This window comes from Hemiscyllium ocellatum, unplaced genomic scaffold (genome assembly GCF_020745735.1).
Source record: "Hemiscyllium ocellatum isolate sHemOce1 unplaced genomic scaffold, sHemOce1.pat.X.cur. scaffold_415_pat_ctg1, whole genome shotgun sequence".
In the NCBI taxonomy this organism is placed as follows: Eukaryota; Metazoa; Chordata; class Chondrichthyes; order Orectolobiformes; family Hemiscylliidae; genus Hemiscyllium; species Hemiscyllium ocellatum.
The window spans coordinates 480,787-489,582 of record NW_026868960.1 but is presented as its reverse complement, the minus strand read 5'-3'; positions in this window follow the sequence as shown (position 1 = coordinate 489,582).

Below are 8,796 nucleotides of genomic sequence, written 5' to 3'. Positions count from 1 at the left end.
AATGGATAGAGAGGAAGAAACTTACCAGGAACACCAACAATAGCGAGGATAGGATAGTAACCCGCCTGGATAATCAGCAGTGCACCTAATATCCGATATGGAAACCAAGACCAGGAAAAATAGTAAAGACCTGCGGATAAACTCCTATCCATTGTTGCAGCATTCCAGTCTAATGTTCTCAGATTCTGATCCATGAATGGATCATTCCAGACTATTCTCAGATGTTTACATCTCCTTTTTTCTGTCTCTGCAGCTGCTGATCCGTTTGAGCTAATGTTAATGCATCTGCTGCTACAATGACATAAACCATTGCAAGAGGCCCCATACTAATAGGAGACGGAAAACATCCAGTGACATAGCTAGGATCCATGGAGACTAGCATCACTCACAGTCACTGAACAAACAGCTCCATTTAACCTCTTTCAGTATGGTTCCTTCAGTTCACAAAAACTACTGGACTGGATTGAATGTTGGCACTGCCGGCTATTGACCACATCTCCCATCACCCATTGCTCTCGTGAAGTTAGTAGTGAGGGAGAATGATGCATGTTTTCTTATCGCAGGCTAAATGATTCTTCTGCGTTGTCCGTTTGCAATACTGTAACTGGCTGAATCTCCCACCACCACCACCCTCTAAAACCATAATCTACATGCTGTTACGGTGCAGATCTCTTCTCGACTGGAACAGGCACCAGCCAATATGTTTACAGTGGATATATTTGCATTCCAATACATAGGAAATGTGAATTTGTCTGTGCATTCCTTTAATTGATCTAATAAGGCAATTTTGTATCTTCAACACTCAATGTGCTTCAGCACTTTTTTTTAAATATAAACTCACAAACACCTTAACACACTTTATTAAGCACAAGTCTCTTCAGATTCTCCTCATGGTAATACCATGCCAGGGTTTAGTTTGGTAAAACCCCTTTGGACTGAATCGCTGATAAGATCATTATTTATAAAGCTGATTAAGCCTGTACACAATACACCTCACTGTCTCTCAACAAAACACTATTATTAGGAAAGATACATTTACTCTGATATTTTTATCATTTTGCATGATGAGCCACATATCATTTACTTCCTGCTGCGTAAAAATTCTGTTTATGACTTATGACCAAGCACATTCAGGTCTGTTTCAACAACAGCACTTCCCAACCTCCCAATATTTAATGAACATAAATGTGAATTATGATATTTGTTGTTCATATCTGAAATATTTTCTATCTTGCGAAGAGTTATTACCCAAACACTGATCCTTCTGATACCCCAAAACCTCACTCCAGATAATTAACCTACTCTCTTCATTCTCTTGATTATGCAACTTTTACTACATTCAGTGTATTCCACCCCTATCTGCCCATGGACTCTAACATTCCCACTCACCCCTATTCAAACATGTCAAACGTCTGCTGAAAATTCAAATACTTCATCCCCACTAGTTCACAAATGTCGATATTACAACGGACAACCTCCACAAAATCCAGCAGGTTTCTCAAAGATCAAGATCATTTAATCTCCCTAAATCTAGATTGACTCGACCGAATCATGTCAATATTTTCCAAGTGTCCAGTTGTCACATTCCTCACAAAAGGTCCCAATGTTTTTCTCACAGCTTACATCAAGCTAACTACTGTTTAGTTTGCTGTTTGCTCTCTCCGTCCTGTTTTAAATATTTAGGTTTACAATAATTTGGAGATGCTGGTGTTGAACTGGGGTTTACAAAGTTAAAAATTACACAACACCAAGTTATAGTCCAACAGGCTTAATTGGACGCACACTAGCTTTCGGAGAAACGCTCCTTCATCAGGTGATAGCGGAGGTCTCGATCGTAACACAGAAGTTATAGCAAATATTCACAATGTGATGTAACTGAAATTATACATTGAAAAATTGATTGTCTGTTAAGCCGTTCATCTGTCAGAATACAGTGATAATTTCAATTCTTTCAAGTGTAAATCACAAAACCTTTTTTTAAAAAGTTGCATTCTCAGGTTAGCTGTGAACAATGGTAATAGCTAGACAATATGTTGAAGGTGTTGCAGGGTCACATTGTACATTGCTCAAAAACTGCATGCATTCATGTAGAACTCTGAGCTCAAAAACTGCATGAGTTTATGTAAAACTCTGTTATCTCACTTTTTAGATGAGAATCAAAAGGCATAGAGATTGAACACAGGAGGCCAACACCTTCAACATATTGTCTAGCTATCACCATTGTTAACAGCTAACCCAAGAATACAACTTTTAAAAAAAAGTTTTGTGATTTACACATGAACAAAGTGAAACTATCACTATATGCTAACAGATGAAAAGCTAAACAGACAATCAATTTTTCAAGGTATAATTTCAGTTACATCACACTGTAAAGTTTTGCTATAAATTCTGTTACGATCAAGACCTCCACTATCACCTGATGCAGGAGCGTCCCTCCGAAAGCTAGTGTGCTTCCAATTAAACCTGTCGGACTATAACTTGGTGTTGTGTGATTTTTAACTCGGTACAATAGCTGCTTTCCAGTCTGGAGGATCCTTTCCAGAATCTAACCAGCATTGAAGAACAATCAGTAATTCTTTCACTCGCTCCACTGCCACCTCCTCAATACTCTGGGATGTAGCTCATCAGATGCAGCACAATACCAGCCTTAAATCGGATGAGATTTTGAAAGGCATACCTTTTATTCATTCTAATGTCCTACTGTTCCTCATTTTCACCAGTCACTCTGTACCCTTGTATTTCTGGAAGTTTCTTTCTGTATCATCCTCAGAGAGATGGACACAATATATTGTTCTCAGCAGAGAGATGGGTTCTGTCAGCCAGTGAAGATATCGGAGGACTGCACTCCGGTGATGATGGATATGTTATTCGCTCCTGCCTGGAAAGTTCCAGAATTAATCCAGTTGAATTCGTGGTGAACATCAGCACAGTCCTGTCACTGGTGTGAGGCTACACAGTATACTGAAGGAGCGGACTGGTTTCATACCTGATACCTATTCTAGCTTAGACAAAAGTCCCGGGAAATCCCAGGAAAGATAATGCACTGTCCTGCACCTCCCTATTTATAGAGCTTCCCTTCTGTGGAGCCCCATCTCCATTTGTTTACCATGGACCCAGACACTCTGTAAATGCAGTGTATAGAGTGGGGTCACCAGACCCTGCAGCTGACAATACAAACCCGAGATAAGCATCCACAGAAACTCCACTGATTTTCCAATGACGGAACAAGTCAATTCCCCACACGGAACGTGCACGCGCTCTGTGTTGAAAACTATTTCCACTCCTGAGTTTCTCTTCCTGGCTGAGAAAGCCATTACATCTGTGCACACTCCCACACTAACAGTTTCTCTCTACAAAGAATCAGTTGACAATGTAACATTACCTTTCTCCATATCTCAGCAACTATAAGGGCAGCACCAGTATTGCTAATGGATTTGATCATCACACTCAGAGAAGAGAGGTACAGGGAACCTAACTCGCTTTAAACAGGGACAAATCTAAATGGATGCAATATTCAGGAATATGGAAAAACGGGGAAATGTGAGAATAACTTACCATTTTGTTTTCCTTTCAGTTCATCATCAGCAAACCCTTTGCTCACTTTTTATTTCTTTTCCTCTCTTTTTCTGGCCATTTCTCCATCCATTCAATTTACACCTGGCCCCCACCTCTCTCTCCAACCCAACCATCAATGATACCAGGATAAATAATATTATTTCCCAGTTTGCTTTCAGTTGTGAAGCAGGGTTACTGGACTCAAACGGTTATCTGCATTTCTCCTGACAGAGGCTGCCATAGCTGTGAGATTCTCCAATACTTTCAGACGCTGGAGAATTTTATTTTCGATCTCTAGCACTCACCGTTCCTTGCTTTGTTTCACCTTTAATGCTGTTATTTCACGGGATGCCAGCATCACGGGCAAGGGCAGCATTTGTTGTCCATCACTAATTGTCCTTGACAACGCGGCCATTTATCAGGACAAAATGGAACCCACAATGTTGTTGTGGGCCTGAAGTCCCACTGAGTTCACACTGCGTAATAATGTTAAGTTTCTTTAGCAAAGACTATCAGGGAAATAATGAAAATTAATCTTAACGGTTTCTGGTTTCCATGATTGAAATAAGGTTTTATTCCAATATTTGTCATTCGAATTTTAGCTCTGTCATCGGCTGTGGTAGGATTTTAAACACTGCCTTGGAGTCACAGCCCGTGCCTCTGAATTACCCGTCTAGTTACATGATCATTCTGATACAGAGTCCTTATTGCCCAGTCCATATTCTCTAGTTCCTGCCAGAGAGAGATGGCGGGGAAATCAGTTTAACTACCAACAATCAAATGGATTTTGGGGAAAAAAGCGAAAGGGAGATTGAGAGACAATTTCATGTAACATCACAGATTTCAGAATGCTGAAATGAAGACATTTCGACAGCATCCTGCAACATGAGCCAGTATTCCTAGGAATGATAGGTGAAGGGGATGTTGGCGTCAATAAAGATGAGGGCGAGTTTTAGATGAACATTTGTTCTGTAACTTTGTAACTGGGTGTAGGGTCAGCAGAGACTTCGACTCATTGGGCTGAATCTAACAATAGTTTGTCTCAGTGACGTTTTTATTGAGTGTGACAGAGGGATTGTCTGTACCAGACTGAACTAGTTTCATGGTGCTATCTTATCAAACTCAGCTCATTAACTAACCACTCAATCTCATAGTGTTTCTCGCATTCAATGCCACCCCGATTCTCCAACCCAACATGGCTGGAGGGACTCACCATCGTACTGATGTCTCTGGCAATTCTATGATCACTGACACTGGTGTCATCTTTCAAAGGCCATTGGGCACACTGATGAACTTCCTCAGTTTGAAGCCACCCTGCACAGTTGACCCCGAGCATGGCAAATAGTGTTCCGAAGAATTCCCATTTTCAGGTTCAGGAACTTTCAGTCATTCAACTGCCTGGGTTCCTGCAAAATTATGCACTTATTTTATATCCAATCACAATTAGTAATTCTGGCTATTTCACTTTGTCTCACTTTATTGTATTCAGCCAAACATTCTAAACTCTTGTCCCGTTATGAAATACAATTTTGAGCAGAGAACGTTCTATCCTCAGCTGTTATCTTGATCGTTATCTCAATTGTACCATTTTCCTTGTTATGAAAGTTTCTCTTGCTCTTTGCCTGTGCCTGTTTCTGTCTGTAACAGTTACACTGTCTCCCACTCAGTTGGCTGGATGGCTGGTTAGTGATGCAGAGGGAGGCCAGCAGCGCAGGTTCAACTCCCCCACACTGACAGAGTTTACCCTGAAGGGGACGCTCTCTCAACAAAGGGCAATCTAGCATAATCAATCCACTCTAAGCTGCACATCTCTGTAGTCTGGGAGCAAACTGGGAGTGAACCCACACAGATACGTAGAGAATATTCAAACTCTCCTGAGTTTGGAATTGAATCCAGCTCCTTGGTGATGAACGGCGACAGTGCTAACCACATATCCATCATATTCCTCAGTTGGTTCTGTTAATTACTTGTAGTTGACTGAAGAAATCCAACTGGCTTGTTCTGATAACTGAATCTGACCTAGTCTTAGACTTTATCATCGGCCATATCGCCAACCTGGTTACATTTAAAATTTGTTGCGAGCAGTGGAGGAATGGAGAAATGGAAACATTGACACCCTCCAACATCAGTCAGAACCAGAGTGAGGAGAAATTCACAAAGTGGGAATTCATTCAAGTGGGAATTCTCTCACCCAGATGACTGGGAGGGCTGAATCTTCATATTATATCGCGGCTGACTATGTCTAATTTTCCATAGACAGGTGAATCAGGGATCATTGTGATATCAGAGAAAAGTGCAGCTGGGAACACAAAGAGATGAATCATAACCTTATTGACTGGGGGAATAATGTCAAAGGGCCGAATGGCCCAGTTGTTTCTGTCAGCCCTATGTTCTGATGTTCCATTCAGACTTTCGGTCCTGCTGTGCAGAAGCAGATTGAGGCCACTCCGATGGTTTTGGTGTAGTTCGGCAAATGTATTGGAAAATCCAGGCTGGGTCAGGCAGTGACCTCCCTACCCCAATCCCTCTTTTCAGGCTTCTCCTCTCTGTCACTTCCGCTCCTGATGTAGGTCATGTTACAGGCCCAGATTCGCATTGAATACAGCCCCCATTCCCCACACAAGGTCAACTCAGACAAATCGTCTGCTGTCTCTGAATGCAACATTTTACATCATGGCTTCCAGGAAAATAATCAATTATATTCCAAAAATATAAATAAGAACTTAAATAATTGGAACCTGCGCTGTTATTCAATAAGAAATTGGCTGATTTACTTCACGGCTCAACTCCACTTTCCTGCTAACTCCTTGCATCCCTCAACTCGCTGAAATGTCACAAACAAATCCACCCATCTGTAAATACAAACAGTGACCCAACCTCCACAACTCTCGGGGTTAGAAATTCCTAAATCGATATTCCTTATTCTGTATCTACATCCCTGACTTCTGGACTCTGCCCTGGTGTAGAATCATATTCTCCACACCGACCTTTTCAAACCTCCTCTGTATCTTGTCCGTTTCAGTAATGACACCCTCATTCATTTAAACCACAATGAGTAATCGCCTCAGCATTTTTGATGTATTCAATAATTCAATCCTTTCATTCCAGGGACCAGTCTAATGAACCAAAATTTCTGAATCAACATGCTGACGTTATGTTTCATACACAGAAACACGCCACTCCGTTGTACTGCTCCTTTTTTTGGGAGTTCTCTCCATTTAATAGCAGCCTGCGTTTTGGTTGTCAGTGTCATCCTCAAACTCGGATGTATATTGCACTCAGTTCCCGCCGTCAGGAGCTGAGTGCAGCTCTTGCCATCGGACTGATATCTGTGGTACTCCAGAAGATACAATTTTTTAATGAAGATCGATGACTCTCCGATTTCCAAGTGTTTACCAAGTGTCATCCCATGCTAATGCATTATCCATCATAGTATGAGCTTCTGTCTTGAGTAAGAACCTTTATTTAGTGATATCTTGTGGAAAATCTCTGGAAAGCCTCATGTCTACCAGTCCCCCTTTATCAAGTCCACTTGTTACATTCTCATGGATTTCCAGAATAACTTTGCATGATTTTACAGGCAAAATATAATCCGCCTTTAACAAGACCATGCTGACTCTGTGTGAAGCTTTTCTAAATGCTCTGCAGTCCCTTCCTTAATAACAGACTCTCACAAATTCCCAGCAAGAATGGTTAGGCTAAGTGGTTCCTGCTTTCAGACTCACTCGATTCTTGAAGACAGGCGCCACATTGGAGGGTCTCCAGTTTCACTGGAACACTCCTTTAATCCAGTGAGTTATGGAATGTTTCACACAGTGCTACCAGCCACTCTGTGACCACTTCTTATAAAACCAGCTATGAATTGTTGATGACCTGTTTTCCCTTGGTCTTATCTGTTTGAGAATTGCCTTGTTCATTCTGTTAGAGACAGTTCAAGATCTTCCCTCCGATTACCATTTTGTTTATACCATTGAAATATTTACAGCACCTTCACCTGTGACGAACGCTGTAAAATACTGGTGTAAATCATCTGTCTGTTCCCTGTATCCATTTCTCCAGCCACACCACCCAAATATCCTCAATATACTTTCCTGACTTCCTTTTTACCAAAGATCACACACACCTCTTTAACTCTTCTCACATACATGGAAAAGCTCATGCTGCTTGTTTTTTTATATTTCTTGCCAATTTGCTTACATCACATTTTTTTCTTCCCTTTCCTTTGCTTTCTATATTCATACAGTCATATCGTATACAAACACAGTCTTTGATCCAACTTGTCCATTCCGGCCAGGTTTTCCAAATTACACTATGTCCATCTTCTTGCATTTGGCCCATCTGCCTCTCAATGGTCCCCATTCACATGTTTGTCCAGATGTCTTTTAAATGTTAGAGCTGCACTTGCATCTGCCAGTCTTCCTCTGGCAGCTCATTCCATAAACACATCACCCTCTGTGTGAAAAAAAAGGTTTCCTCTTCCTCCCTTTTAAATCTTCCCTCTTCCAGCATAAACCTATGGTTTTCTGATTTGATTTCCCTATCCTGTGGAAAAGACCTCGGCTTTTCACCTTGCCCAAGCCTCCCCTGATTTTGTAAATTACTATAATGTTATCCCTAGACTTCCTACACTCCATTTGATACTAATTTCAAGAACAAGCATTAAAAGATCAGGCCTGCAAATTTGAAACAATGTTAAAAGTGACAGGTAAACAACACTCAGCCCAAACTTCATACTGTTGTTTGTTTTCTTCTTTATGTTACAATACTAAAGCAGCATAAAAATCTTACTAGTGCCAATAAGCCGTCAAGCATCTGAATTCCTTTGTCTGATGGTGGTGATCTCTACAGTGAAAATTTATCTCTGGCCAGATTTATATAATACCACATATTCAACATTCTCCCTCCTGGCCTCCGTATGACCTTATGTGGTTTTGTCTCAATAGAGCACTCAATAGAGAGAACCCCTTTCCTCTATTCACATCTTAATTTAAACTCATTTTATACCATCTCGTTAAAAGCCTGTTCACCTGTTGGCACACCCTCTTTTCCCGTCGCCTACCTCCACTTCTGGCAAGGGACTAAAATACCCAGTTTCCAATCCTTTTCATTTCTGCAGAAGTGTCACACTGGACTTGAAACGCTAACTCTGTTTCTCTGTCTCTGCAGATGCTGCCAGACCTGCTGTGTTTCTCCAGAAATGAATAGGCACAGCACAAATTTTCAATTAAACAAATAACTATG